Source organism: Macrobrachium rosenbergii, chromosome 12 (genome assembly GCF_040412425.1).
Source record: "Macrobrachium rosenbergii isolate ZJJX-2024 chromosome 12, ASM4041242v1, whole genome shotgun sequence".
NCBI classification, from domain to species: Eukaryota; Metazoa; Arthropoda; class Malacostraca; order Decapoda; family Palaemonidae; genus Macrobrachium; species Macrobrachium rosenbergii.
This window is the reverse complement of record NC_089752.1, coordinates 61,607,820-61,635,319: the sequence shown is the minus strand read 5'-3', so window position 1 is coordinate 61,635,319 and position 27,500 is coordinate 61,607,820. Positions and strand designations below refer to the sequence as shown.

Sequence of the window (27,500 nt, the reverse complement as noted above, 5' to 3'; positions counted from 1 at the left end):
TTTTTGAAATCTGTGATTAGTTGTGTAATAACCAGGTACTTGGTACGCATCATGACCAAAGTTTTGGTGCCCAGAGACCCCGGAACAAAACAAAAGTCACTCTGGTTTATGGTTTATACTGGTGGTGTTAGGGATATATTTTGATAGGAGAGTGACCACATAGTTATTTTTTACATTATATTGTGAATTACATAGTTGAGGAACTTAGAGAAAATGGCTCGGTTCGATGTTCAGAAGTTTTAGCAGCTCCATCCATCCAAGAGTTATCTGAATCCAACCTGACTAAGGCACAGTGGACTGCTTTAGCAGTGGCATGTGGGGGTAATGTGTCTAGTGGTATGATTAAGGCACAAATCAGATGTATTGCAATCCAAGCAATAATGGACTCTGGTAAAATAGATGAAAAGTTAGAAGAGGCACAAGAATTGTTGCATGCAGCTCAGGAATAATTTATAAATAAGGAAGAGCAAAAGAAAGAGAAAAGTGATGCAGAAGCAGAGCTTAGACGCATAGAAGCAGAAGAATATTTTATTAAGCTGAAGATGCAGGCTGAAGGAGAGAAAATGCAGGCAGAAAGAAAAAGAGAAGACAGAGAGAAAAGAGAAAGAAAAGAAAGGGAAGAACAAAAAGCAGCAGAAGAAGAAAGAGAAAGAGCAAGATATGAAAGAGAGATGAAATTAATAGAAGCTCGCTCCAAGTTACCTGTAACACCATCTAACCCTACCCAAGGTAATTCAGAACCTGTATTTCACGCAGTAAGAGTGCAGAAGTTAATTCCAAAGTTTACAGAATGAGTTTTTTGATCACTTTGAAAAAGTGGCTTCAGATATGAGATGGCCAGAAGATAAATGGTCAGTCTTGTTACAGTGTTCTCATTGGTAAAGGAAGAAGTGACTATTTAGCCTTATCAGCTGATCAGTGTAAAGAATTCAAAGTACACAAACATAATGTGCTACAAGTTTACCAGATGACCCCTGAACATTACAATGAAAGATTCAGATCTTTGAGAAAGGATGACAAGATGACTTTCTTGGATTATTCCTACAAAGTAAGGAGATGTTTTAAACGATGGTTGGAGGCTGCTAAAGTTAAATCTATGGACGAACTTGAGGAGTTAGTAGTCATGCTGCAATATCTTAGAGGAATTCCTGAACACATAAGAGCCTATTTAAGAGAGAGAGAGAGAGAGAGAGAGAGAGAGAGAGAGAGAGAGAGAGAGAGAGAGAGAGAGAGAGAGAGAGAGAGAGAGAGGTTAAGAAACTTGACAAAGCTACTACATTGAGTGAAAATTATAATATAATTTGTAAGAAAAGGAATTATATTGTCAAGTACCAGAACCAACAACGCACAGGTTTTAGGTCTCATCCAAATTTCAGGAACATTACAACTGGTTATCCTTCTAGTGGCTATGCCAATACAAAACCAGTAAATACCCCTGAGCAAATGAATGTTAAATCCTCATCATCCAGTTTCTCAAGACAGATACAGAAGACAAATGTTGTCTGCTACAAGTGTGGAAGAGTAGGACACTACAGTCGAGATTGTTATCAGACACAACAGCAAACCAAGCCAGTTGGTCAAGTGGTTAAAGGTAACCAGGTGAAGCAAACTACTAAGAGCAGTGTGGGGGAAGATTGAGACAGTGGAAATGTAACTTCAAGCTGTGAGTGGCTGAGCAGTTTGGAGGCTTTAAGCCATATATCTATGAAGGTACGCTGACAACTCAAGGAGGGAGTGTGCAGGTCAAGGTATTACGTGATACTGGGAGTAACCATAATGTGGTAGTTCGTGGTGCTCACCCATAGTTGGAGGAGAATCTCGCTGGAGATTCAGTTATTTTGAAGGGTATAGGAGGAGAAGAGGTAACTCCTATATGCCGCTTGCTCCTGTCCTGTGAATTGGTGACAGGGAATGTTGATTTTGCTGTTAAGGACTCACTAGCTGTTGAAGGTGTGCATGTTTTACTGGGTAATGAAGTTGTTGGTGTATCATTTGTTCCTTATCCTATAGTGACAGACAAACTATTGAGGACTAGTCCTACGGTAAATTTAGAGAAGAAAAACCCCCACCTGTTTCCAAGTTGTGTAACTACCAGGAATATGAAGAGAACTACGTCAGCAAGTGAAGAAACTGAGGATTTACCTGTACCAGAAGGATCAAGTGAAGGATCTTTGAGCTTAGAAGAGCTGTTTCAGGAAAGTGAAGTTTCCCCTAGTGTTAATAATGAAGAGATTACCCAAGAAGAAGAGGATCCTGTTGTTCTTGGAGAGACTCAGAGTATCAGAGTGTTCCTGACGATAGTCGTGAAACTACAGTAGCAGTGCTAGCAGATGTTGACAGTTCAGCCATTGAAGTTGGTCAAGTGACTAGAGAGAAGCTAATGGAACTGCAGAAGAAGGATACAACGTTGGCTGATTTGTTCTTGAGAGTTGTTGATCAAGAAGGAAGGATTGCTAATGAGGAACCATCGACTTACAGATATACCAGGAAATGCTAAATGGGGTGAATATAATCAAATTATGATTCTATATCCATTGAGGAAGCAAGTGGTAGCAGTAGCGCACGAGTCTGGACATATGGGAATCAGGAAGGCTGTTGAGAAGATTATGAAGTATTTTTTCTGGCCTGGATTTCACAATGATGTTAGCGGGTTTTGCAGAGAGCGTCACACATGCCAGATAGCTGGAAAACCGAATGAAACCATTCAGAAAGACCCCCTACAACCCATAGAAGTTAGAGGAGAACCCTTTAGCAAGGTGATTGTAGATATGGTTGGGCCGTTTCCGAAAACAAAGAAAGGAAATGAATATTTGTTAATATTAATGTGTCCAGTGACAAGATATCCTGAGGCGATTCCTGTAAGAAGTATAAGTGAAAAGGTAATTGCTGAGAAGTTGGTGGAGTTTTTCTCCAAGTTTGGAATACCAGAAATTGTGCAAAGTGATAGAGGAGCGAACTTTACTTCGAAATTGTTCCAGGATGTGATAAACTTCTTAGGAGTGAAACAACAGTTGTCAACTGCTTATCATCCAGAGACTCAAGGAGCCTTGGAAAGGTTCCACCAGACTATGAAAAGTATGTTGACTAAGTATTGTAATGAAACAGGAATAGAATGGGATGCTGGTATAGCCTTCATGTTGTTTGAAGTTAAGAATGCTTATCAAGAAAGTATGAGATGTTCACCAAATGAAATGATTTTTGGTCGAGACGTGAGAGATCCATTGAAGATTCTTGCAGAGAATTGAGAAGAAAATCAAGAGGAAATCCAGAGAGTATGTGAAGAATTTGAGGATAAGGTTAAGAGAAATTAAAAAATTCTATTTAGAAAATCTGAAAATAAGTCAAGAGAAAATGAAAAGGAGATATGATGTTAAGACTAAACTAAGAAATTTTAAAGTAGGACAGCAAGTTCTAGTGTTCTTATCAGTGAAAAGATTTCCTCTTACCAATAAATTTTAGACCTAATTATATTAAGTTTTTCCTCCCCATGGAGTCGATTTTCCATAGGTTAAATGCATTGCCGTTTAACGTAAACAAGAGCGATCTTCAGGAACAACTCTTCGAACTGTCCCAGGGTGCATTCAGGAAACTGAAAACGCGCTGTTCGCTGTTTTTTAAAAAAGATCATAACGCCCTTGAGCAGCTTCTGGCCAGTAGAAAAGATTTGATTATTACCAGACCCGACAAAGGAAAAGGAATTGTTCTATTAGATAAAACTGACTACAGTGAAAAAATGTTAACTATCCTAAGAGACCAAAGTAAGTTTACAGAAACTGGGACACCTGATTTTCATAATATCGTTATTACTGAGGATAAAATTAATAGATTTTTAAGTTCTTTAAAAAAAAGAAAACCATACCAGGATTTGTTTGTTTGTCACAGGATCATCGCTTGGGGTCCTATACGGTCTTCCAAAAATACATAAACCTAATTTACCCATGCGACCTATTTTAGCATCCTATAATACACCCAACTATAAATTGACGGAATATCTAGTACCTCTGTTGGAACCTTTGACTAAAAATAATTTTACTCTTAACAATTCATACACTTTTAAGGAAAAAAGTTTACCACAAGACGCTGATCTTAAAATGGCCAGTTTAGATGTAGAATCGTTTTTTACTAATGTTCCCGTGGAAGAAACTATCAATATTATCTTAAATAAACTTTTTCCTGAACCAGATGCTGTTTTTAACAATTTTAGTCGGACATCTTTTAAGACTTTTTTAGAGCTGGCAGTGCGGGACACTGCCTTTATTTTCGATGGCAAGCTTTTTAAGCAAACCGACGGTGTAGCCATGGGTTCCCCTTTGGGTCCAATTTTTGCCAACATCTTCATGTGCTCGCTGGAAGAGCGCATGTTAGATGAATGTTCACTCAGGTTTCACCCGCTTTTTCATGTTAGGTATATTGATGACACCTTCGCCCTATTTAAAGATGACTTTGATATTGACTTTTTTTTTACATTTCCAAATCTAAGCAAAACAACATTAAATTTACCGTGGAAAAAGAAGTGAACAATCAATTGCCTTTTTTAGACGTTCTTGTCACCAGGAGTGATGGTTCTTTCAATACTTCTGTTTTTAGGAAGGAAATGTTTACTGGTTTAGGATGCAATTATTACAGCTCATGTTTTTTTTATAATGTTAAACTTAATTCTGTTTTTACTCTCCTCAACAGGGCGTTTTTCATTACTTCGAACTGGCAATCCTTTCATCAGGAAATTAATTTTCTCTAAAAATATTTCATGAGTAACTGCTTTCCTCAAACTATTTTTAAACAGCTTCGAATTTTTCTTAACAACCAGTTCACTGACGTCACAAAACCTCCAACAGTACCTAAATTGAACTTGTATGCCAAATTTCCCTTTTAACACGATGACTCTTTTAGAAAACGGTTATGCAAATTATCCACAATCATTATGGTGCGATTAATTTAAAATTAATTCCCAAAAATCCTTCAACAATAAGTTCGTTTTTTAACTACAAGGATCGATTAAGCCCTTTTTTATCCTCTAACGTGGTGTATAAATATACTTGCCCTAAGTGTAACTCTGGGACATGTGTCGGATCCACGAGGAGGTTACTGAGGGTCAGAATCGACTCCCATCGGGGAATAAGCTTTCGTACTGGTTGTAGGCTCTGCAATCCAAAACATTCTAATATCAGAGCTCATTCTAAAATTTGTAAAACTCATATTGAAAGAATTGATTTCAGGATAATAGGCCAAACAGCAAATCCTCACGAATTCCCTATACTTGAGTCATTGTTTATCAAACAGCTAGTCCCCCAGTTAAATACCCAAACCTCCTCTACTCAACTCTACCTGAGTTAACTCTGTCTATAAGCATTCTGTCGTTTACTCTCTCCACCTAAGGTTGGTTAGCGGTCTTTTGTTCTGTTGTGTTTTTTGCTGTATTGTATTTGGTGAATTTTATTTTTATTTTTCTTACGATTTTTAAAGCTTTTACAGTAACTTTTTGAGTAATTTGTTCATTATTCAACAGATCCCAGATGATGTAATAGAGAAATTATTACGAAACGTTGAAAATAAAGTAATATGTTAGAGTTAACTGGTTTCCCTGGTCCACCCTCACAATGATGTGTCTTGCTGGTCGTCACCTACCCTTGCTTTTGATATATATATATTTATATATATATATATATATATATATATATATATATATATATATATATATATATATATATATATATATGTGTGTGTGTGTGTGTGTGTGTATGTATGTATGTATGTATTATGTATGTATACAGTGAGAGATATTATATGGATATATAAACACCCAATGCACATGCAAATTATTTTTTGGCTCATTAGCCCGTAGAGTGTATTCGATAGTTTTTCATTCAAATGTTATTCCATTTAACTAAACTGCTTATGATTTACGAAACTCCTTTGAGGATGCTGAAGCCCAGAACTATAAAAAAAATGAACACAGATTTGTTCGTCGGTCGAAAATGAAAGGCTTAAACTATAGGCTTAGTTAATGGCGAGGCGATTAACACATGCAGAAAAGGCCAGACTTAAATTGCCGAAAATCCGCATCGAATTAATCAGCGTTTCTGCGTCCCACTGACACCAGGATCTACGAATCAATTCTAGCAACGAGAACGAGGTCGATTCTTCCAATTTCTCTCAATTGACTGGAAAGACTAATAAAAGATAAAAAAAAGATTGACTGGAATGGTACTAAGTGTTAATGAATTGTGGTTTTGATTTGTGTAATTAACGGATCAATGAGTTATTTACATTTGTTTTGCTATTTTGCTATCAAAAAGGCAAATATTTCTATAACTGTAGTGGCATTTTGAGCGCTATGAAGTGTTTTGATTGATGGATGAAACTTTTTCGTATCTATATATTTTCAGGGAGGCGAGGCCGTCGAACTTCCGAAATAATCCACCAGAAATCCTCGAATTGTGTTGAATGGAATTGCTATAATTTGACAAATCTGATTAATCGGTTTCAATAAAATCCTCTTTTCAGTATGTAAGTATACATTCTCTGTTCTCTCTCTCTCTCTCTCTCTCTCTCTCTCTCTCTCTCTCTCTCTCTCTCTCTCTCTCTCTCTCTCTCTGATAGACATGATAATTGAAGCAAACTCTGTATGAACCTGTGTACGTTACTTTGCATAGAATGCATTGGTTTTCCTGAATCAAAAATTCATGTTAGGTTTCAGTCTTGTTTCATAAATACAATTGTTTCTGTTACGTCGGGCAATTTTATGACACACGTGAATGTAACGTTATTAAACTGTAATCAGATTACAAATTTCTTTAGAATATAATTCTAAAGAGAAACAAAGCTAAAAGTATACCACATCAAAACTGCGTCCACTCAAGTCAAGAAAATGTTCAACTATCATAAAATGCATCACGTAATAGATACTTTTGTAATCTAGATTTTTAGACTTTGACAATCATTATGAATTTCATTATAATTTTAATGCGCTGTGATTCATTTAAGTACACATCTCTAGGACATGTGTATATTTATCGAGGCTGTATACTCTCTTCACTACAGATTGCCACATATTACGAACGCAGCAATTAACCATTATACAAGTACATGGAACTTGTGGGTGCTTATAGGTTTGTTAAAAAGCTTGAAAATCTATTTGTGAGAAAATTAAAACACCTCCTGAGGGAATATATGTTATGTTGGGAGCCAATCCGTAAAGCAAAACATTGCAAAATCTAGTGAAAGTATAATGCTTCGCTTCTAGAACTGCTTTCAAATTAAACATAAATTGGCAACATAGCCTCTTAAATGGCGCAGGTTGACCCCTCAATGATTTTCGGGGCTCTGTAGTTCCGGTATTATCCGGAATGTCTCAGTGAAGTATTTCAAAACGCTACAGTATAAATGGAAGCCATTTGGAATACAGCCATCACTATTATTCATCCTTTTGTCCGAAAATAATAATAGAATTCATGGTAATAAATCATTTTTGGAGGAAATTTTACCAGAATCATGGAGTCATGAGTTTCCCGGGCGTTATTCATATTAAATGCCAAATAAACGTGTGAATCCTACGTATTAATTCGATAAAATCTACTGGAATAACTTACACTTTTTGGTCTATATTTTTTCGGGGGGTGGGGAGCGTGATTGCAATTGGTGATTGAACATGATAATACCAATTTTCACGGGTTATATAACAGCTCTCGAAGCGCGGATATAAAGCCATTGCACCTTTATAACAATTTCATTGTCCGTTAGGGATAAATATTCACTGATTTTACTGAAAAGAAGAAAGGCGGTATTGTAAAAGTGAGAGTAATTTTCTATCCAATTTTTTGACCATGTGTGAATGTAAAGCGTCAGTGTTGTGGAAGTTTTCGGCACAAGTGGTTCAGCCACAGACCAGCATTTCCAATATGGATCTGGCAATGACCGTTGTGCATTTTTTTTTTCTCTGGAGCACACCAACTTTCAGGGGACACGGCCCAACGTCAAAAAAAAAAGAAAGAAAAACTATCAATTTGAGAGAGCGTTAAAATACCCACCTATAGTGGGTTAAAATACATTTAAAAATCACTTAATAGTTTTTTATGATGTTTGAAAGAGAGAGAGAGAGAGAGAGAGAGAGAGAGAGAGAGAGAGAGAGAGAGAGAGAGAGAGAGAAGAGAAAAATATATTTTGACAGTTCGTTTTCTCATTCTCTCCTTTAGTGGTTTGATATGCAACTGAAAATCACTTAATTATTTTTTTACGACGTCAGAGAGAGAGAGAGAGAGAGAGAGAGAGAGAGAGAGAGAGAGAGAGAGAGAGAGAGAGAGAGAGAGGGGGAATTAGCTTTTATGAAATCTCTCTCTCTCTCTCTCTCTCTCTCTCTCTCTCTCTCTCTCTCTCTTAATTGAAAAGCCTTTTCACCTTAAAGATAGTAGCCTACGCTTAGAAAGTGAATTGGAGAACGGCTTCTTAAATTAATTATGGGATGACAAATACATATGCATAGGCAGTGAAATAAGTAACATACATATGATATAACCTTTATTATGGGCTTTAAGCATAGCTATGCCGAAGTACATGCAAATATACACTTATGTTAATTTTATTTTGACAAATTAACATACATAGAAAGACAAAAAGTCAGAGCCTCTTATAAAATAAGTCTTATGACTAGAAATAAATTTAATTATTCAGTAAGGTCATTCAAATACTACAAACTAAATGTCACCTTCATAAATTATTAACTACCTGTCACTCCCACAAATTATTAATCAAATTAACTGTCATTCCAATAAATTATAACTGTCATTCCCATAAATTATTTACTACATGTCACTCCCACAAATTATTAACTAAATGTCACTCCCATAAATTATTAACTGTCATTCCCATAGATTATTAACTACCTGTCGCTCCCACATTTTTTTTTATTAAATGTCACTTCTACAAATTATGTACTAAATGTCACTCTCCAACGATTATTAACCAATTCTCACTTCCATAAATTATTAACTGTCACTCATATAAACTACTGACTACCTGTCACTCCTACAAAATATTAACTAATTGCCATTCCCACAAATTATTAACTAATTGTAACTTCTATTAATCATTAACTAACTGCCACTTCCTTCAAATATTTACTACCTTTCACTCCTATAAATTATTAACTAACTTTCACTTCCATAAAGTATTAACTGTCACTTCCGTAAGTTATTATCTATAATTTCCATATGTTATTATCTGTAACTTCCATAAGTTATCTTCCACGTCCATAGATTATTAATTGTCACCCTCATAAGTTACAACTAAATGACACTTTCATAAGTTATTAACTATCATTTCCATAAATTATTAATTGTCACTCCCTTAAATTATGAGTTAATTGTCCGTTCCATAAATTATTCACGAAGACGGACTCTAAACACACCCGAGGTAGGTCAAGGTTAAAGTTAGCCAACATTTCACGAACTTTGAAACAAAATCGACTTGACAGCATGAGAGAGAGAGAGAGAGAGAGAGAGAGAGAGAGAGAGAGAGAGAGAGAGATAGGGGGGCTCGATTAATCAAGGAGGCAAAGTTGTACGACTCGACTGAAACGCAAGAACCGTGGCAAAGGATTTTTTTTTTTTTTAGGGGGGATTAGCATCGGGAAATGGACGACCTTCGTTGCGAAACTTTGGATTTCATAATGAATAATGGAGTTTGTGAACGCTGATGAATGGGTGTGTGTGTGTGTGTGTGTGTGGATGTGTGGGATTGGTAGTCTGGCAGTGACAGTTCGTCTTCAGTTCACGTCGAAGGTAGGTGCAAGGAGTGGTTTGACTGAAAATACACGAAGTGATCTATTTTTTTTAATTCAAAATCTGGTACGATACATATGAAGATAATGACTTATTTAAATGAATAAATGAAAAATAACAAATTCTTAGATAGGTTAGGTATAAAAATACATATCAAGAATATGAGAGAAGCAAAGAATGTCCAAAATAGCTTCTAGTTCTGGCAAAATCATGAATATCATCTTCCTTATACAGTTATGCACTGAACATTGTCAATAAGTTGAACAATTATATATTCATTAAAATTAGAATGATGCCGCTGACTTGTGGAGCTCAGCCCGGAACACACACACGCAGAGAGAGAGAGAGAGAGAGAGAGAGAGAGAGAGAGAGAGAGAGAGAGAGAGAGAGAATTGCGGGATACTTCTGATAAAAATGAACCCGCATTCAGGGAACCTTGATTAACCGAACCGAACCTCTGATAAAATGAGACTGGAGAATTGTCCTTCTTAATTAATCAATTGTGCTGATGCAGAATAAGAGTCATGAAATATCCGGAGGAATAAATTCCTGAATGGATTCTGCTTTATTTTTTCCCTTCCTTCAGAGTACAGCAAATGACTGGGATGCTGACATCATTAAACGAGAAAAAATTAAATCCAAAATTTTCCATTGACTGAATGAAAAGTATATACTTTTATCCATAAATTTTCTCTCTTGAAAAGAAGGAAAATGTTAATTAACATATAAACTTTACGAAAAGGTAAATCTTTAGCTTTTCATTCTGAAGATAATCGTGGAATTCTATACAGGCTACTGAATTTCATTCTCAAATCATCAAACCGAGTTTACTATACAGTTAAAGTTCTATTTTGAATGAATATTTTTGAGTGGTTTCAAAGCATACGGAAGGGACTAGGATCATTATAGTGACATTATTGATAATGAAAATTCTAATAGTAAAATCCAGTGCTAATGTGTTTATCTGTTTTTTTTTCTTTTTCATTAGTAACAACTGCAGCATAGAGGTAATAAGTCCACCTGTCCCCGAAGGGGGCTAGTGCCATCAGTGCACCTCATGTGGTGCACCGTAGGCATTACTTAACGGTCTTCCCAGCTTCCCTTCGGCCCCTAGCTGCAACCCATTTCATTCCTTTTACTGTACCTCCGTTCATATTTTCTTTCTTCCATCTTACTTTCCATCCTCTCCTAACAATTGTTTCTTAGTGCAATCTTACTGTCAGTTTCCCTCCAGCGCTGAATGACCTCATAGGTCCCAGCGAGTGGCCTTTGGCCTGAATTCTATATTCTATTCTATTCTATAATTCCACCTGTATATTTGCTGTCGTGCAGCCCGGGACCAACCTCTGTCTCCATAATTGTCCTTCTGTGAGTACGCACAACGAAAGTAATGTAATCCGAGATTCAGGACGGTAGAAACGACCCGAGGGTTCTGTCTAGACTCTCTCTTATATTACCCTTACTTTTGAAGGTATAATAATAATAATAATAATAATAATAATAATAATAATAATAATAATAATAATAATAATAATAATAATAATAATAATAATAATAATTAATTCTATCATGTTTTTCGGAACTTTATGTCCTAAGAAAAATCTGTCTCATTTTCGTTTGCTGTCGCCAGTTATATTTATAAGAACTAAATTATTTGTCATCATTAAATAAGAGAAAAATATTTCTGCAAAATCATAATACAGAAATATTTATAACTAAATTGCGGGTCATCCTTAAATGATAGAAAAGATTTTTATGTAGTCATAATTACGAATGAAACAGTAAACGTCAATTCGTTGCCTATTTGATGTTACAAACCCGTAATTTAATTGCCTCTTGAATAACAATCAAATGTAACACGATTTATATTGATATGCATGAAAGGGAATATATATTGGAATCAGTTTGAATGAGGAACATATTGTTATAATTATAGTGTTTTCATAAATATGTTTTAGATGCACAAATAAAACGTCTAACACTATACATAATTTATTTACAAAATGTCTTCATCGTCACTCTCGAGGAAGAGGTCATCATCCACACTCTCATGGATATTGTCCAACAGCTCATGCCCACACTTCTGGGGTGGCCAAATAACCATTACCCACTATAGAAATAATTACCTATTCACGTTATAGTGAATCTTGTCACGGGTCTTCTCGCTTGTATACAAAATGGCAAGCTGTAGCACAAATGCAGTCTTGCAACCATGGGGACAATTCCATATCATGCTGGCCATTATCGAATTTGTTGAAATCTAGACTGTAAGCATAATTCATTCACCGCCTACCTAATGGATGGGCAGAGCCTCATGACGTCATATTGCGTTTACGTAACGAACTGTTTTAGGATCCTTATCTGTGATTTTCTCGGTTCCGGCATCGGCGACTTCATTTTACTCTATAAATTTCAAAACTATCGAACTTTGGTACTAAATAGTACTTGCAAAACTTAGGTAGGGTTATAAAACATACACTTGTCAACTTTCACCTTTATCCGATGCTTTGATAAAAAGTTGTTGCCGAAAAACGTGTTTCATCGGCTCTGAATCCCCTAGTAAGTGAATTCATTTCCTTATGTTGATAAGAAAGATTCCTCCATTTATTTTCCTTGAGAATTTGTACATCAAAGTAGACGAGGGTTAGTCTCTTCATTACATCCAGGAAAATAAAACTGAGGAAGGACCCAATGAATGTTTTGCTTTTAATTTGATTTTTGAAACGTTGAAAATTATATGGCAAGATTTTCTTAGGTATTGAAAAGTATTTTCTCGAAACTGCATTTAATTATTAATTTTTTTTCTTGTAATCCAACAGGTTTTGCTTTCGCTCTACTATCCTTGGAGTCTTCAACTTTGTTTGGACACTCGTTGCTAGGGTAACGAGATTGAAACAACCAATCAGAACTCGAGTACCTGATGCTTTTGGTGGCCAGCCCTAACCCTGTTTAATATTCCCTGTCTGAAATAAGAAGCAGTGTAGATGGTTGCTCTCGCTTGCTGAGTTGCTGTTTGGGAGTTGGAGAAATTCATCGGCTTACACTATTGTACTCTCTTGCGATGAATTAGTTTATAATTACACAACTGTTTGTTTTTTACATAATTATACATGTTATGTTCAGAAGAGTGAAAGAGAGAGCATGCTTAAAAAAAAAAAACACTGACATATTTTTGATGACTGTTCTGTATATTTCATTGTCATTCGGAAATTATTTGTAAAAAAAGAACGGTTCTTAAAAACTAAGGTTTCACCTATTCAGTTCTAAATTTACCATTTCGTAACTGTTGTGAAACTTTGTAAACTCCGTTTGTTTGTAAATGTTTTTGCTTAAAATAAACTTTAATATTCTGGAGGTCAATTGAGTCTTATCTTCGAGAAAAGTTTCAGAAGATATTACAAGCTTAATTAAGTGAAAAGGAACTCGCAACAATGGCTAATCCTAAAAAAGCCTTGAATTGTCTTTATAATATTTTTATAGTCTCGCAATATAAAGCAACAGGAGAAACTGCAATGCATTGACAGCTTCTTGCAACGAATAAACGTTATGAAATAAAATATAAAGAGGGAGGACTTCCTTTTTAGCCACACTTATGAATGGAGTATGAAATGCTAAGTGATGGGTTGAGTGGTTTTACTGACAACCGTTCTGGAATAGTTTCTAAATGTCACAATCTTGCAAAATCTTCTTTTGCTTTTCCTTACGAATATATCTCCTTTAATTTCTTAAAACTGTTTACAATATGAATGATGAGGAATGTATAGTAACTTCGTTTATGTAAAAATAAAGACATCCATGTAAGTTTGTTCACAGGACAGATGCCATATTCTACCACTATCTGAGTTATCGTGTATTTATCCGGACGATTTTCGTCGGTGTAGCCAAATCGTAAGAAAGAAGGTGGTTAAGAAATCTTTAAATGCCCGTATTTTCGTTACCTGTTTTAGTCTTTTTGTAATTAAATCTAGGTACTCTTATCTATATGTCCAGTTTGCTAATAAAAAAAAAATTATTTGAATAAACTCCCTGTTTCATTTAACATATCTTTGGAAACGTCTGTGCATGACTGTAAACAACAGTTTCCATCGTAACAGGTTCAAGAAAACCAATCAGAATTCGAATTGCAGGCGTGTTCGGTGACCAGTTTAAAATCAGTATATATTTCCTGCCCTAACAGCATGTCAAAGCGTTCCCTTGAGTTCATGCTGTGCTGCTGAGAACTTTACTAGCTCGAAATACATTTCTGTATCCATTTAGGTAAGAAATTTCCGTTAATCTGCAGCTTCATAATATAATAAAGCTTTGCGTGTCACTGCAAACAACATAAAATGAATTCTATCGCAGCAATTTCATTAAGAGAAAAATGTCTAAATTCGTTTGCACGAGACTTAGTTGACACATGGATTAAACGAGCTGTTGCAAACTCTTCCCAGTTTCTTGTCATTATAGCTACTGAGAATTAATTTCAACAGGTGTCAGCTCAGTCTAAAACCTCGTGCATTACTGAAACGCGCTGAAAATTCTTCGGGGGCCAAGTATATGCAGTACCTTAGCATAATGCTAAATGACCAAAGTAATACTGAATGATCAACGACATTATTCACTTTTCTTTATATCTTTGAAAAAGTAAGGTGTTATTTGCTTTCTTATAAACCAATGTTCTTTAACACTGCAATCCCACTATGTTCACATATGAGATAACATTTATAAAAGCTAAAAGCTCTCATGATTACAATTATTCAATAAAATCTCAAGCAGATTAATGAACCCTGCCTTTTAAAAACAATGGGGGTAAAGAATATTCAATATTTCTGTGGATTTCCTCTAAAAAACAAAAGTTGTTTTGAGTTAATGTGAAAAATCTTGCTTAAGTAACTCAATTAGAAAAACTGCAAAGTACTGCAACATCCTTACAAAACCAGGAAAAGATGCAAGGCTTTCAAACAGCAACACAGAAGTCGGAGGAATTCTTTCGTAACCATAATTATGAATGGAATATAAAAAGTCATATCACTGGCTTCCTGTCAGTGTTTACCATTACTGTGACTGGTTATTTAGAGAACAGTGACGTTTACTACTACAAAATAGTTACCGAATGGTACTATATTACAAAGCTTTCCCCTGCTTTTGCTTTGATAGTTTATCATAGATGAAGTTCCTATGCCAACAAGCACTAGAAATATTTAAGACATTGATGAAACTGCAAACACAATAAGTTTATGTGTACCAAAAGAGAGACATTACCGAAAGATTGCATGGAATAGTTGCATTTGCCTTCCTTCAGTCTTCTAACTCGCCCAGTTGTCATTTAACTACGACATGAACAGTAGGTCCTCCAGTATTTTGTACTGCATTTTCATTATTATTATTTTGAATATTCATGTTTCTCTCTCTCTCTCTCTCTCTCTCTCTCTCTCTCTCTCTCTCTCTCTCTCTCTCTCTCTCTCTCTCTCTCTCTCTCTCTCTCTCTCTCTCTCTCAGTATCTGTCTGCTCAGTGATTTTATTTGACGATTTCTGTGTAGAACGTAATCTCTCATTACTTAGTCATTCCTCCTTTGTCAGTTTTGATTTGCAGTTAACTTAGGTTTTTATGTTCCTTTTTTACTTTACATTATCATTATGTATTTTAAAGTTTTGTCAACTATAACTGTTTCAGTACTTTTAGATTTAGTCACTCAGTATAGTTTTCTTACTGTTTCTCTTTTTTATGTCATTGTATAGATAAGTGACCCTGATGATGGGAAAGGTCATGTATTCCCGAAAGCTCGGCTCTGCCTCCTTTATATTCTAAGAAATAATAATGTTTGCAATTTTACCACGTCTTCTGGCTATCCTGTTCCTCCTTATATATATATATATATATATATATATATATATATATATATATATATATATATATATATATATATATATATATATATATATATATATATATATATATATATATACACATACACACACACACACACACACACACACATATATATATATATATATATATATATATATATATATATATATATATATATATATATATATATATATATATATATATATATGTGTGTGTGTGTGTGTGTGTGTGTGTGTGTATATATATATATATGTAGTATATGTATATATATATATATATATATATATATATATATACATTTCTCTTTTAAATTAAACTGAAGCTTATGCCATCCTCATTTTCTTGTAATTAAAAAAGGATAAAACATTGCAGTGATATTTATGTATACTGTTATCATTAAAATTAATTTTGATGATTTTATTTTTACCATTTTATTACTCTCTATTATGATAATATATTTTATTGCAAAAGCAATTTATTTTGTTAAAAACCCAAATACATAACATATATAGCAGAATTCAAAAATCTTGAATTCTTGTCACGGTGAAGTTTTTAAACAGCAGTACACAAAACGGGTTGCTGTACTTTGTTGGTGCAATTATGAATGAAGCAAGAAACATCAAACATTTGGCAGCCTGGTAATATTTACTGCTACTATGATTGGTCACTGAAAACCTAGCGTCATGACGAAAACAATGATTGTCATGGTAACAACCAATCGGAATTCGAACAGCATACGTTCGCATTAGCCAATCCAAACTCAGCATATATTTCCCGCCTAAAATGTTCAGCGAGTTTCCTGGGTTTTATGCGCTGCTGTTTGCTAATTTTCCAAACTCACCAAATTTTACAGGTTTTTCTTCATTTTCAAAAGTTCTTTAAAATAAACTTTTTGGTGAGTAATTCGGTGAAGATGCTTAGTCACAATTGCATATTTAGTGAGTTTATCTTAAATTTTACTTATTGTTACTACTTAATAATTAAGCAATTAATCTTTTGTCATCAAACCTTGAAGACCTATGTATTATTTTTCCGTAGTTATGAATGCGACAATCAAGCCTTGCTTTGTCTTATTGTTATTAACATTATATATATATATATATATGTATATATATATATATATATATATATATATATATATATATATATATATATATATATATATATATATATATATATATATATATATATATATATATATATATATATACACACACACACATTACACACACACACACACACATATATATATATATATATATATATATATATATATATATATATATATATATATATATATATATATGTGTGTGTGTGTGTGTGTGTATGCATTTTACATTACTCTATTTTTGTGCTTCATCTTGCAGAATCTCAAGATATATGCAATATAACTATACAATTAATTTTGTTTTTTTTTTCATATATTTAACCTATCAAATAACCTATAAAAAAATATTTTAAGAAAATATTTTTACTCAAAAAACCGAAAGAAAATTTGTCACTATAAAAATCATAAACAGCAGAGCATAAACTAAGTTGATTTCCTTTGTAAAAATAATTATGAATGAAGGAGCCTGGTAATATTTACTGCTGCTGTGATTGGTTACTCAAAACGAGCGTCATGACGAAAACAGTGGTTGTCCTGGTAACAACCAATCAGAATTCGATTAGCGGACGTTGTCATTAGCCAATCCAAACTTAGTACTTATTTCCCGCCTAAAATGTTCAGCGAGTTTTTGTGTTTTATGCGTTGCTGTTCGATAATTTTCCAAACTCACCAAATTTTACAGGTTTTTCGTCATTTTCAAGTTCTTTAAAATAAACTTTTTGGTGAATAATTCGGTGCAGATGCTTATTCATAATTGCATATTTAGTAAGTTTATCATAAATTTTACTTATTGTAAGTACTTAATAACTAAGCAATTAATCTTTTGTCATGAAACCTTGAAGACCTATGTATAATTTTTTTTCCGTCCTTATGAATGCGACTATCAAACCTTGCTCTGTCATATTGTTATTAACATTTGCATATATATATATATATATATATATATATATATATATATATATATATATATATATATATATATATATATATATATATATACATATATATATATATATATATATATATATATATATATATATATATATATATATATATATATATTCATATTCATATATATATATATATATATATATATATATATATATATATATATATATATATATATATATATATATATATATATATATATATATATATATATGTACATGCCTTTTATTCTATTTTTGTGCCTCATCCTGCAGAATCTCAAAATATATACAATATAACTTTATAACTAATTTTGTTGTTTCATATATTTAACCTATAATTACTACTATCTTTTAAGAAAATATTTTTACTTAAAAAACGGAAAGAAAATTTGTCACTTTGTAAAAATCATAAACAGCAGTACATAAACTAAGTTGCTTTCCTTTGTAAACATAATTATGAATGAAGGAGGAAACATCAGTCATTTGGCAGCCTGGTAATATTTACTACTGCTGTGATTGGTCACTCAAAACGAGCGTCATGACGAAAACAGTGGTTGTCCTGGTAGCAACCAATCAGAACTTGATTAGCAGACGTTGTCATTAGCCTATCCAAACTTAGTACATATTTCCCGCCTAAAATGCTCAGCGAGTTTTTGTGTTTTATGCGTTGCTGTTCGATAATTTTCCAAACTCACCAAATTTTACAGGTTTTTTGTCATTTTCAAAAGTTCTTTAAAATAAACTTTTTGGTGAATAATTCGGTGCAGATGCTTATTCAAAACTGCATATTTAGTAAGTTTATCATAAATTTTACTTATTATAATTACTGATTAATTAAGCAATTAATCTTTTGTCATTAAACCTTGAAGACCTATGTATTAATTATTTTTCTGTACTTATGAATGTGACAATCAAGCCTTGCTCTGTCATAGTGTTATTAACATTATACAGTATATATATATATATATATATATATATATATATATATATATATATATATATATATATATATATATATATATATATATATATATATATATATATATATATATATATATATATATATATATATATATATATATATATATATATATATATATATATATATATATATATATATATATATATATATATATACATATATGAATTTTATTCTATTTTTGTGCTTCATCCTGCAGAATCTCAAGATATAGGCTATACAATATAACTTTACAATTAATTTTGGTTTTTTCATATATTTAACCTGTAATTACTACTGTCTTTTAAGAAAATATTTTTACTCAAGAAAACGGAAAGGAAAATTTGTCACTTTGTAAAAATCATAAACAGCAGTGCATAAACTAAGTTGCTTTCCTTTGTAAAAATAATTATGAATGAAGGAGGAAACATCAGTCATTTGGCATCCTGGTAATATTTACTGCTGCTGTGATTGGTCACTCAAAACGAGCGTCATGACGAAAGCAGTGGTTGTCATGGTAACAACCAATCAGAACTCGATTAGCAGACGTTGTCATTAGCCAATCCAAACTTAGTATATATTTCCCGCCTAAAATGCTCAGCGAGTTTTTGTGTTTTATGCGTTGCTGTTCGATAATTTTCCAAACTCACCAAATTTTACAGGCTTTTCGTCATTTTCAAAAGTTCTTTAAAATAAACTTTTTGGTGCAGATGCTTATTCATAATTGCATATTGAGTAAGTTTATCATAAATTTTACTTACTTTAATTACTTAATAATTAAGCAATTAATCTTTTGTCATCAAACCATGAAGAACTATGTATTATTTATTTTTCCATACTTATGAATGTGACAATCAAGCCTTGCTATGTCATAGTGTTATTAACATTATATATATATATATATATATATATATATATATATATATATATATATATATATATATATATATATATATATATATATATATATATATATATATATATATATATATATATATATATATATATATATATATATATATATATATATATATACATACATATATACATATATGCGTTTTATTCTATCTTTGTACTTCATCCTGCAGAATCTCAAAATATATACAATATAACTTCACAATTAATTTTGGTTTTTTCATATGTTTAACCTATAATTACTACTGCCTTTTGAGAAAATATTTTTACTCAAAAAACGGAAAGAAAATCTGTCACTTTGTAAAAATCATAAACAGCAGTGCATAAACTAAACTGCTTTCCTTTGTAAAAATAATTATGAATGAAGGAGGAAACATCAGTCATTTGGCAGCCTGGTAATATTTACTGCTGCTGTGATTGGTCACTCAAAACGAGCGTCATGACGAAAGCAGTGGTTGCCCTGGTAACAACCAATCAGAACTCGATTAGCGGACGTTGTCATTAGCCAATCCAAACTAAGTACATATTTCCCGCCTAAAATGTTAAGCAAGTTTTTGTGTTTTATGCGTTGCTGTTCAATAATTTTCCAAACTCACCAAATTTTACAGGTTTTTTGTCATTTTCAAAAGTTCTTTAAAATAAACTTTTTGGTGAATAATTCGGTGCAGATGCTTATTCAAAACTGCATATTTAGTAAGTTTATCATAAATTTTACTTATTATAATTACTGATTAATTAAACAATTAATCTTTTGTCATTAAACCTTGAAGACCTATTTATTAATTATTTTTCCGTACTTATGAATGTGACAATCAAGCCTTGCTCTGTCATAGTGTTATTAACATTATACAGTATATATGTATATATATATATATATATATATATATATATATATATATATATATATATATATATATATATATATATATATATATATATATATATATTATCAGTAAATCCTTCAAGTATAATTTATTTTATTTAAAAGCTTCTTTTGTTCAAATCCTTAAAAATCTCAAGGTGTAAATGATACTGAAGTTCATTTTTAGTTTTATTTTTCACCACAAATGACTGTCTTTTGTGATATTGTTTTATACGAGTAGTCACATCAAGAAGTCAAGAATGTAGACAACTGAAACATACAAAAACGTTTTTCATTTTACATAATATAATCTTTCACAATTAAAATTCTAATAATTTAGAATAATGGTCCATTTACGTGTAATAGATGATTTTTTTCCAAGTTTAGTGTTCTGTAAAAAAAGACTATTGTGCCCTCTTTGTCTGTCCGTCCGCCCTCAGATCTTAATACAACTACTGAGGCTAGGGGGCTGCAAATTGGCGTGTTGACCATCCACCCTCCAATCAGCAAACATACCAAATTTTAGCCCTCTAACCTCAGTAGTTTTTATTTAATTTAAGGTTAAAGTTCCCCATAATCGTACTTCTGACAGCGGTATAGGTACTAACAACACAGGCCACCACCGGACCGTGGCTGAGTTTCATGGGCTGTGGCTGAGGCCACCACCGGACAGAAAACTCGATTGCGGCGAAGAAACTTCGGCGCATGTTTTACTTGTTTATTTTTATTATTGTATAGTTTCGCTCTTTGTCATCCTTGGTAACTTCTGGATACGATTTTATACGACGGTTGCCTTAGTAACAATGAGGAGGCAACCAATCTCAATTTAAACGACAGAAGCTTTCATTGGTCAGTCAACCGAAGTATATATTTCCCGTCCGAACTATTCTGAGTTCATGCGTTACGGTATGGATTTTGGAAACCTAACTTTTTCCATTTCGTTTATTAAATAATGGACATAATATAAAAATCTTTTCGAGATAAATCTAGTAAAAGATAGATTGTCTATCAGGTTGACTATTACAATACACAAATAAATTGAACTGCGACCATATTACAGGTAAGCACGCTTAAAATACAAATAAACTTTGTTAGACAACAAATTCTTTCAAATTGTAAGTTGCAGATTGTTTTACATCTTTATAATAATTAGCATGAAGATATGTTTATAGCGAAAAAATAAGGTATTGATCTAATTTTTTTTTCAATTCCCTACAGTGCTTTGAGTGTTTGTCGTTGTAAACAACGGATGCAGAGACCAAGCTACATTTTACTGTATAAAAGTCATATTACTTTTTCGTATTCTGGACAAACAGATAATTACAAATGTCATTCATTACCCTTAAATTGATGAAAATTTAAAAGCGATCAGTTCAATAGTTTTATGGTCCCTTGAATCGGAGCTTAGTATTTTTGGATCTGCAAGAAATGACGTCGACACTGGAATGACGTATGTGGGGCTTTCATACTTCCGTCTCCCCATCATGGTTCTATTGTGCTGCTATTGTGGAATGTCGAGGAAATTTTGGGGGTAATTCTATCTCAAAATCCGAAGTTGAGAGCACTATCTCCATTTGTTTCCTATGAAATATATTTTGTTAAGAAAATAGACTGGAGGACGACTTCTCTTGGCCTAAAGGCACAGGACAATATAACCGAAGACCTTTTTTATTTTTTTACGAGGCTCTTGGGCGAGAGAGCGACGTATTTTATGCTCTGGGCCTTTCTTTCCTTCATAGCTGGTCCTGTGTAATGCAAATTTCGAAGTTCTGCTTCGTAATTCTCGAAGGTATTCATAGGGAAACTCTGGAGAAGAATAAATATTAAGATTACAAACAATGAGTAATTACATATTATCAGTAGAATAACAACGATAATAGTAAAAAAATTTTTGTCTGTTAGTTACACATCTTTCTCATTAGTGAAGAGAGAGAGAGAGAGAGAGAGAGAGAGAGAGAGAGAGAGAGAGAGAGAGAGAGAGAGAAAGAGATGTAGCTCCACAACGCTATAATCAAGAAAATACGTCAGAAGTAGTTTTTAATAACTTATAAAAGTTTAATTCAGTTATAAATAATTATACATTTGGGAAAATAACCACTACATACAAGAGTAAATGAAAAAAATATGACAGGACAACAGTAAATTGGAACTAAAACTACCAAAAACCACAAAAACATACACATATAAGTTTTCAGAAGCTATACTTTCAATTAAATAACACCTCATATCGATATTAAAAATACATAAATCATTATATATATATATATATATATATATATATATATATATATATATATATATATATATATATATGCGTGTGTGTATGTGTATATGCAAAAGAGTTCCTCAGTCAAACGAAGCTGAACCTAAGGGTTCGTTCACACCAAATGCGTCGCGTTGAGTCGAGTCACGTCAATTCATTTGATGCAAGTCATTTTGACTAAACCCTGTTCACACCAAATGCGTCAACTTAAGTCAAGTCCGTACTTATTTGCATCTTATTTCTGCGGCAGTGGCACAGTAGCTTTTTATGAGAATGGGTACATATTCTCTTGGTGAAATTAATGCTTTGGTGTGGTTTTGTAAATCATCCAGAAAAATTCTGTAATTTTTTTAGGATGACAAATGAAAATTTCAAGAAGCTGATGGGGCTCATAGGACATTCCATTAAGAAAAGCAATACTAACTACAAGCGGCCAATTGGAACTGAGGAAAAAATGGCCATTTTCCTAAGGTAAGTTTTATTTTTATTGAATTTTACAACATAACTATATATATATATATATATATATATATATATATATATATATATATATATATATATATATATATATATATATATATATATATATATATAAAATTAACTACTCAACCATACTGATTTTCAAAAACTATTCCTCTCAAAATGATATATATATATATATATATATATATATATATATATATATATATATATATATATATATATATATATATATATATATATATATATATATATATATATATATATATATATATATATATATATATATATATATGCTTCATGTTAAAATACAGTAGGTGCACAAGAGAGAGAGAGAGAGAGAGAGAGAGAGAGAGAGAGAGAGAGAGAGAGAGAGAGAGAGAGAGATGCGTTCATATAGCCTAGGGCTATTCTTCTCAGAATGATATATATATATATATATATATATATATATATATATATATATATATATATATATATATATATATATACTTGCTTCATGTTGAAATGCACTAGGTGCCAGAGAGAGAGAGAGAGAGAGAGAGAGAGAGAGAGAGAGAGAGAGAGAGAGAGAGAGAGAGAGAGAGAGATTAACAAAGTTATTTTTCCAAGGTTAAAAGAAAACATTGAAATTTCGACTATTTCATTACCAGGTAATTTAGGGGGAGAGCTCCACATTTACTTTTGAGGTTTAAACCGTATAAGAAACTTTAGCAGCAGGTTTTTAGGTTACATGAAAAGTGGAAAACCTACCTAACAAAACAGATAACATGATTATTATAAATGATAGGCTTATGGAAAGAAAAGGGATATTGATAATCTAGGCTATTTTGAGTGGCTAATTTAGGTTAGCCTATAGTCCATAGTAATATACAATCAAAATGTATTGCTCAAATCATAAAGTGGCAATGAAGTCACGATCATGGTGTTTTGGGTCACTTTTTAGCATCATAAACAGCAGGCCGCTCCCGAACCAAGTTTATTATCATTAGTTCGACTAGCATACAACTTCCGATCGGCACGTGAGACTCACTATGACTGACGTCAAAAATAGATCCAGCTCTATTGGTGACTTGACTCGACGCGACGTGACGTCACTCGATGCGTTCGGTGTGAACGGTTTCTTTCAAAGGCCCCTAGAATGCAGTGTTAAACTGGGTTGACGAGTCACGGTGAGTCATGAATGAGCGTAACTCGAAGCCACACGACGCGACGCGACGCGACGCATTTGGTGTGGACGCACCCTAACGATAGTCCCAACCTGAAATCTGCGAATCCGAGGAAGCATTTCACCGCCTGCGTTTTGCAAAAATCATCGCAATTAAATTCCCCAAATAGTTTTGGAACTGCGTGGAATTTGGGCTGGGAGGAGGGGAGGCGGGTAGTGGTTATTGAAAACTAATCATCGGTGGGTATATTGCATACAGCCTGGTGGTGCTTGCGGTATGCTTTAAAAATTCGGGTGGGCCAACACCATTTCGGTTGCGGATTTTAAATTAAAATCTAGTGAGAGGGATATGGGGGGAAAAGTTTAACGCGTTTATGGGAGAGAGAGAGAGAGAGAGAGAGAGAGAGAGAGAGAGAGAGAGAGAGAGATATGACTAGAAATTAAGGCTCGATAAATTATTGATAGCTTTAAAGCGATGCATAAAAAAGTGGCATGAAATATGTATATAAAAATATTTCATCATAAAGTAAATTAAGTCACATTTACACCGATAAGACATTTGTAATTACTTGATAAGAACGTTGCTATAAATCATGTCAGCATTTTATAAAGTATGAATTGATTATCATCCACAAGGCCAAATTGTTTTTCCGCTTAATAAACAAAATATTAAACGACAGTTTTAATATACGGTATTACCTCCAATAGTTCACAGATGCCTCACAGTTTCGTAATTTTCAAGGACCTCCAGGTTCTCTGCAAATCCCTGGAGTTGAGGTTGCTAGACACATGCCTTTTCTTCAACCAAATTGAAGCTGGTGGGTGGCAGGCTAAGATCAAAACAGACCTACTTTACCTGTCTCTCTCTCATATATATATATATATATATATATATATATATATATATATATATATATATATATATATATATATATATATAGAGAGAGAGAGAGAGAGAGAGAGAGAGAGAGAGAGAGAGAGAGAGAGAGAGAGAGAGAGAGAGAGAGAGAGAGAGAGATCAACTTAAAATGATAGAACATAGATGAACAGATATGCTGATGCTAATATATACGGCTAAATAGAATAATAATAATAATAATAATAATAATAATAATAATAATAATAATAATAATAATAATAATAATAATAATAATAATAATAATAATAATACGATTAACACGATAAAGTAATAATGAATTTTGTTTACAAGAATTAGTGTTGTTACCAAGTGCCTAAATATACCGCTTTTCAATACATGACAGCTTTAAATTTTAAGACCAAAATATCTGGCAAAGTAAAGTGCGAACATTATGAACAATATGCTGTAGCTTTTTTTAATGTACATTCAGTGTTTATAAAGCTCACTCTAGGAGTAAGGAAAATTATTCCCCTCAGTTTTCTCTCATTTTATTATATTCTATGAGGAAATACTGCCGTAAATCTATACGGGAAATTACCTGAGAAAAAAAAGAACAAACGTACAGTGGAAAATTATCCAGACAAGTCTCGGTATCGCCATTAATCACAGACAAGGCGATGCGCGAAAAGTGATAAATTTCATTGCTGTCAATAGGACAAGAGGGCCATTTTTAACCGAACCTTGTTTATTATTATTATTATTATTATTATTATTATTATTATTATTATTATTATTATTATTATTATTAATTAATTAAAAATCGACGAATAATTACGTTCTAGTTGGCGGCGGGAGAAAAATATCCTTTAAATAAAATTTGTTTCTATATTTTCTTGCTGTTTACACATATTGTACATATGAACAATTGACACAATATTGTAGTATTGTGCAAATTGTTCATTTGTAGTAATTTATAGATAAGAAGAAAGCAGACACAAATTTCACTTATGAGGGTTTTCTCACATTATTATTATTGCAATTGTTGTTAAAAAAATACAAATTTTAGATATGAAATCCACAATTGTATAACATCACTAAATTAATTTTATTTCGCCATAATAATAATAATAATAATAATAATAATAATAATAATAATAATAATAATAATAATAATAATAATAATAATATTCAATCAGAAATCGTTCGTCTGGGTTCAGGTTCTATTGTAGGTACCGTCGACATGTTTCGACCAGCTCGTTGGTCATCCTCTGGACGTGGTTGCAGGAGGTCTGAAGAAACGATGTGCTCGGGTTGGTATTTATAGGGGAGGTCATGATCGGTGCTGAATTATGATTGGCTGCCCGGGGCATGTACCCTCGGGCGGAGCCTTCCCATCCAAGTTCTGTTTTCGTCTTGCGTGCGAGCGGCGTTGTAGTGCTGAGGATGAAGAGAAGAATTTCGATCCTCGGATGCCGAATTTTGATTTGCTCGTACGCTATGGGGATCGCTCGGTGCATGTCTCCTGGCTGCCGTGGGGAGGAGAAAGGTTTCTTGCGTAATGTTGAGTGTTGGTTTCTCCTTCCCAATGTGCAATGCTTCCAAGAGGCGTAGGCGGCGGTGGTCGGTAATTTGGTCAAGCACTTCGATGTTCGTGATTATGTCTTTTCTTGCTATCCTCTGGTTATGGACGGTCCTGGCATGATTAAAGATAGCCCCCTCTTGGGCGTGGCAGGAAATCCTTTGGAGAAACGCATGGTGGTCATACCGATGTAGGAACCGAGGCATCCTCGGACGGGGCATGAGTACCGATATACCACGTTGGTCTTCTTCAAGGGGTCCTGCTGAGGGGGGGCTGGGTTGTTGCGCATAACCAGGCTGCTCGTCTTTCTGCTCTTGTAATAGATGACCAGATGTATGTTTCCGTTGGAGTCAACAGGGCTGACAAATAATAATAATAATAATAATAATAATAATAATAATAATAATAATAATAATAATAATAATAATAATAATAATAATAACGGCCAATCAAATTCAGCTCTTCTCCCACCAGCGGCCTGTGACCCCCTATAGAAACAGACTGATGAGTCCCCTCTAACCAGAAACAATCATACCTATCCAGAAGATAGTCACTGACGCCCTAAGGAAACCCCTTACGAGCGAGGACCCTCTACCATGCGAGGGCGTCTCCGAGATCGTACTTACTGTTGCACTCCTGAATGAAAAACTCTACGTAGTCACCTCGCCTTGTTTAACTACCTCCCGAGAGTTCACACAAAAACTTATTATTATTATTATTATTATTATTATTATTATTATTATTATTATTA

The 27,500-nt window shown here is 33.2% G+C and overlaps 1 protein-coding gene and 1 long non-coding RNA gene across 3 annotated transcripts in view; one reads left to right on the top strand and one right to left on the bottom strand.

Moving 5' to 3' along the window:
* The window catches only part of LOC136843689 (zwei Ig domain protein zig-8-like), a 190,274-nt gene that overhangs the window by 38,158 nt on the left and 124,616 nt on the right, over positions 1-27,500 (bottom strand). The gene's annotated exons all lie outside the window — the stretch shown is intronic.
* LOC136844246 (uncharacterized) lies at positions 5,335-13,791 on the top strand. Its single transcript, XR_010854790.1, has 3 exons — positions 5,335-5,376; positions 6,387-6,507; positions 12,596-13,791. It is a non-coding gene; the product is annotated as an uncharacterized lncRNA (long non-coding RNA).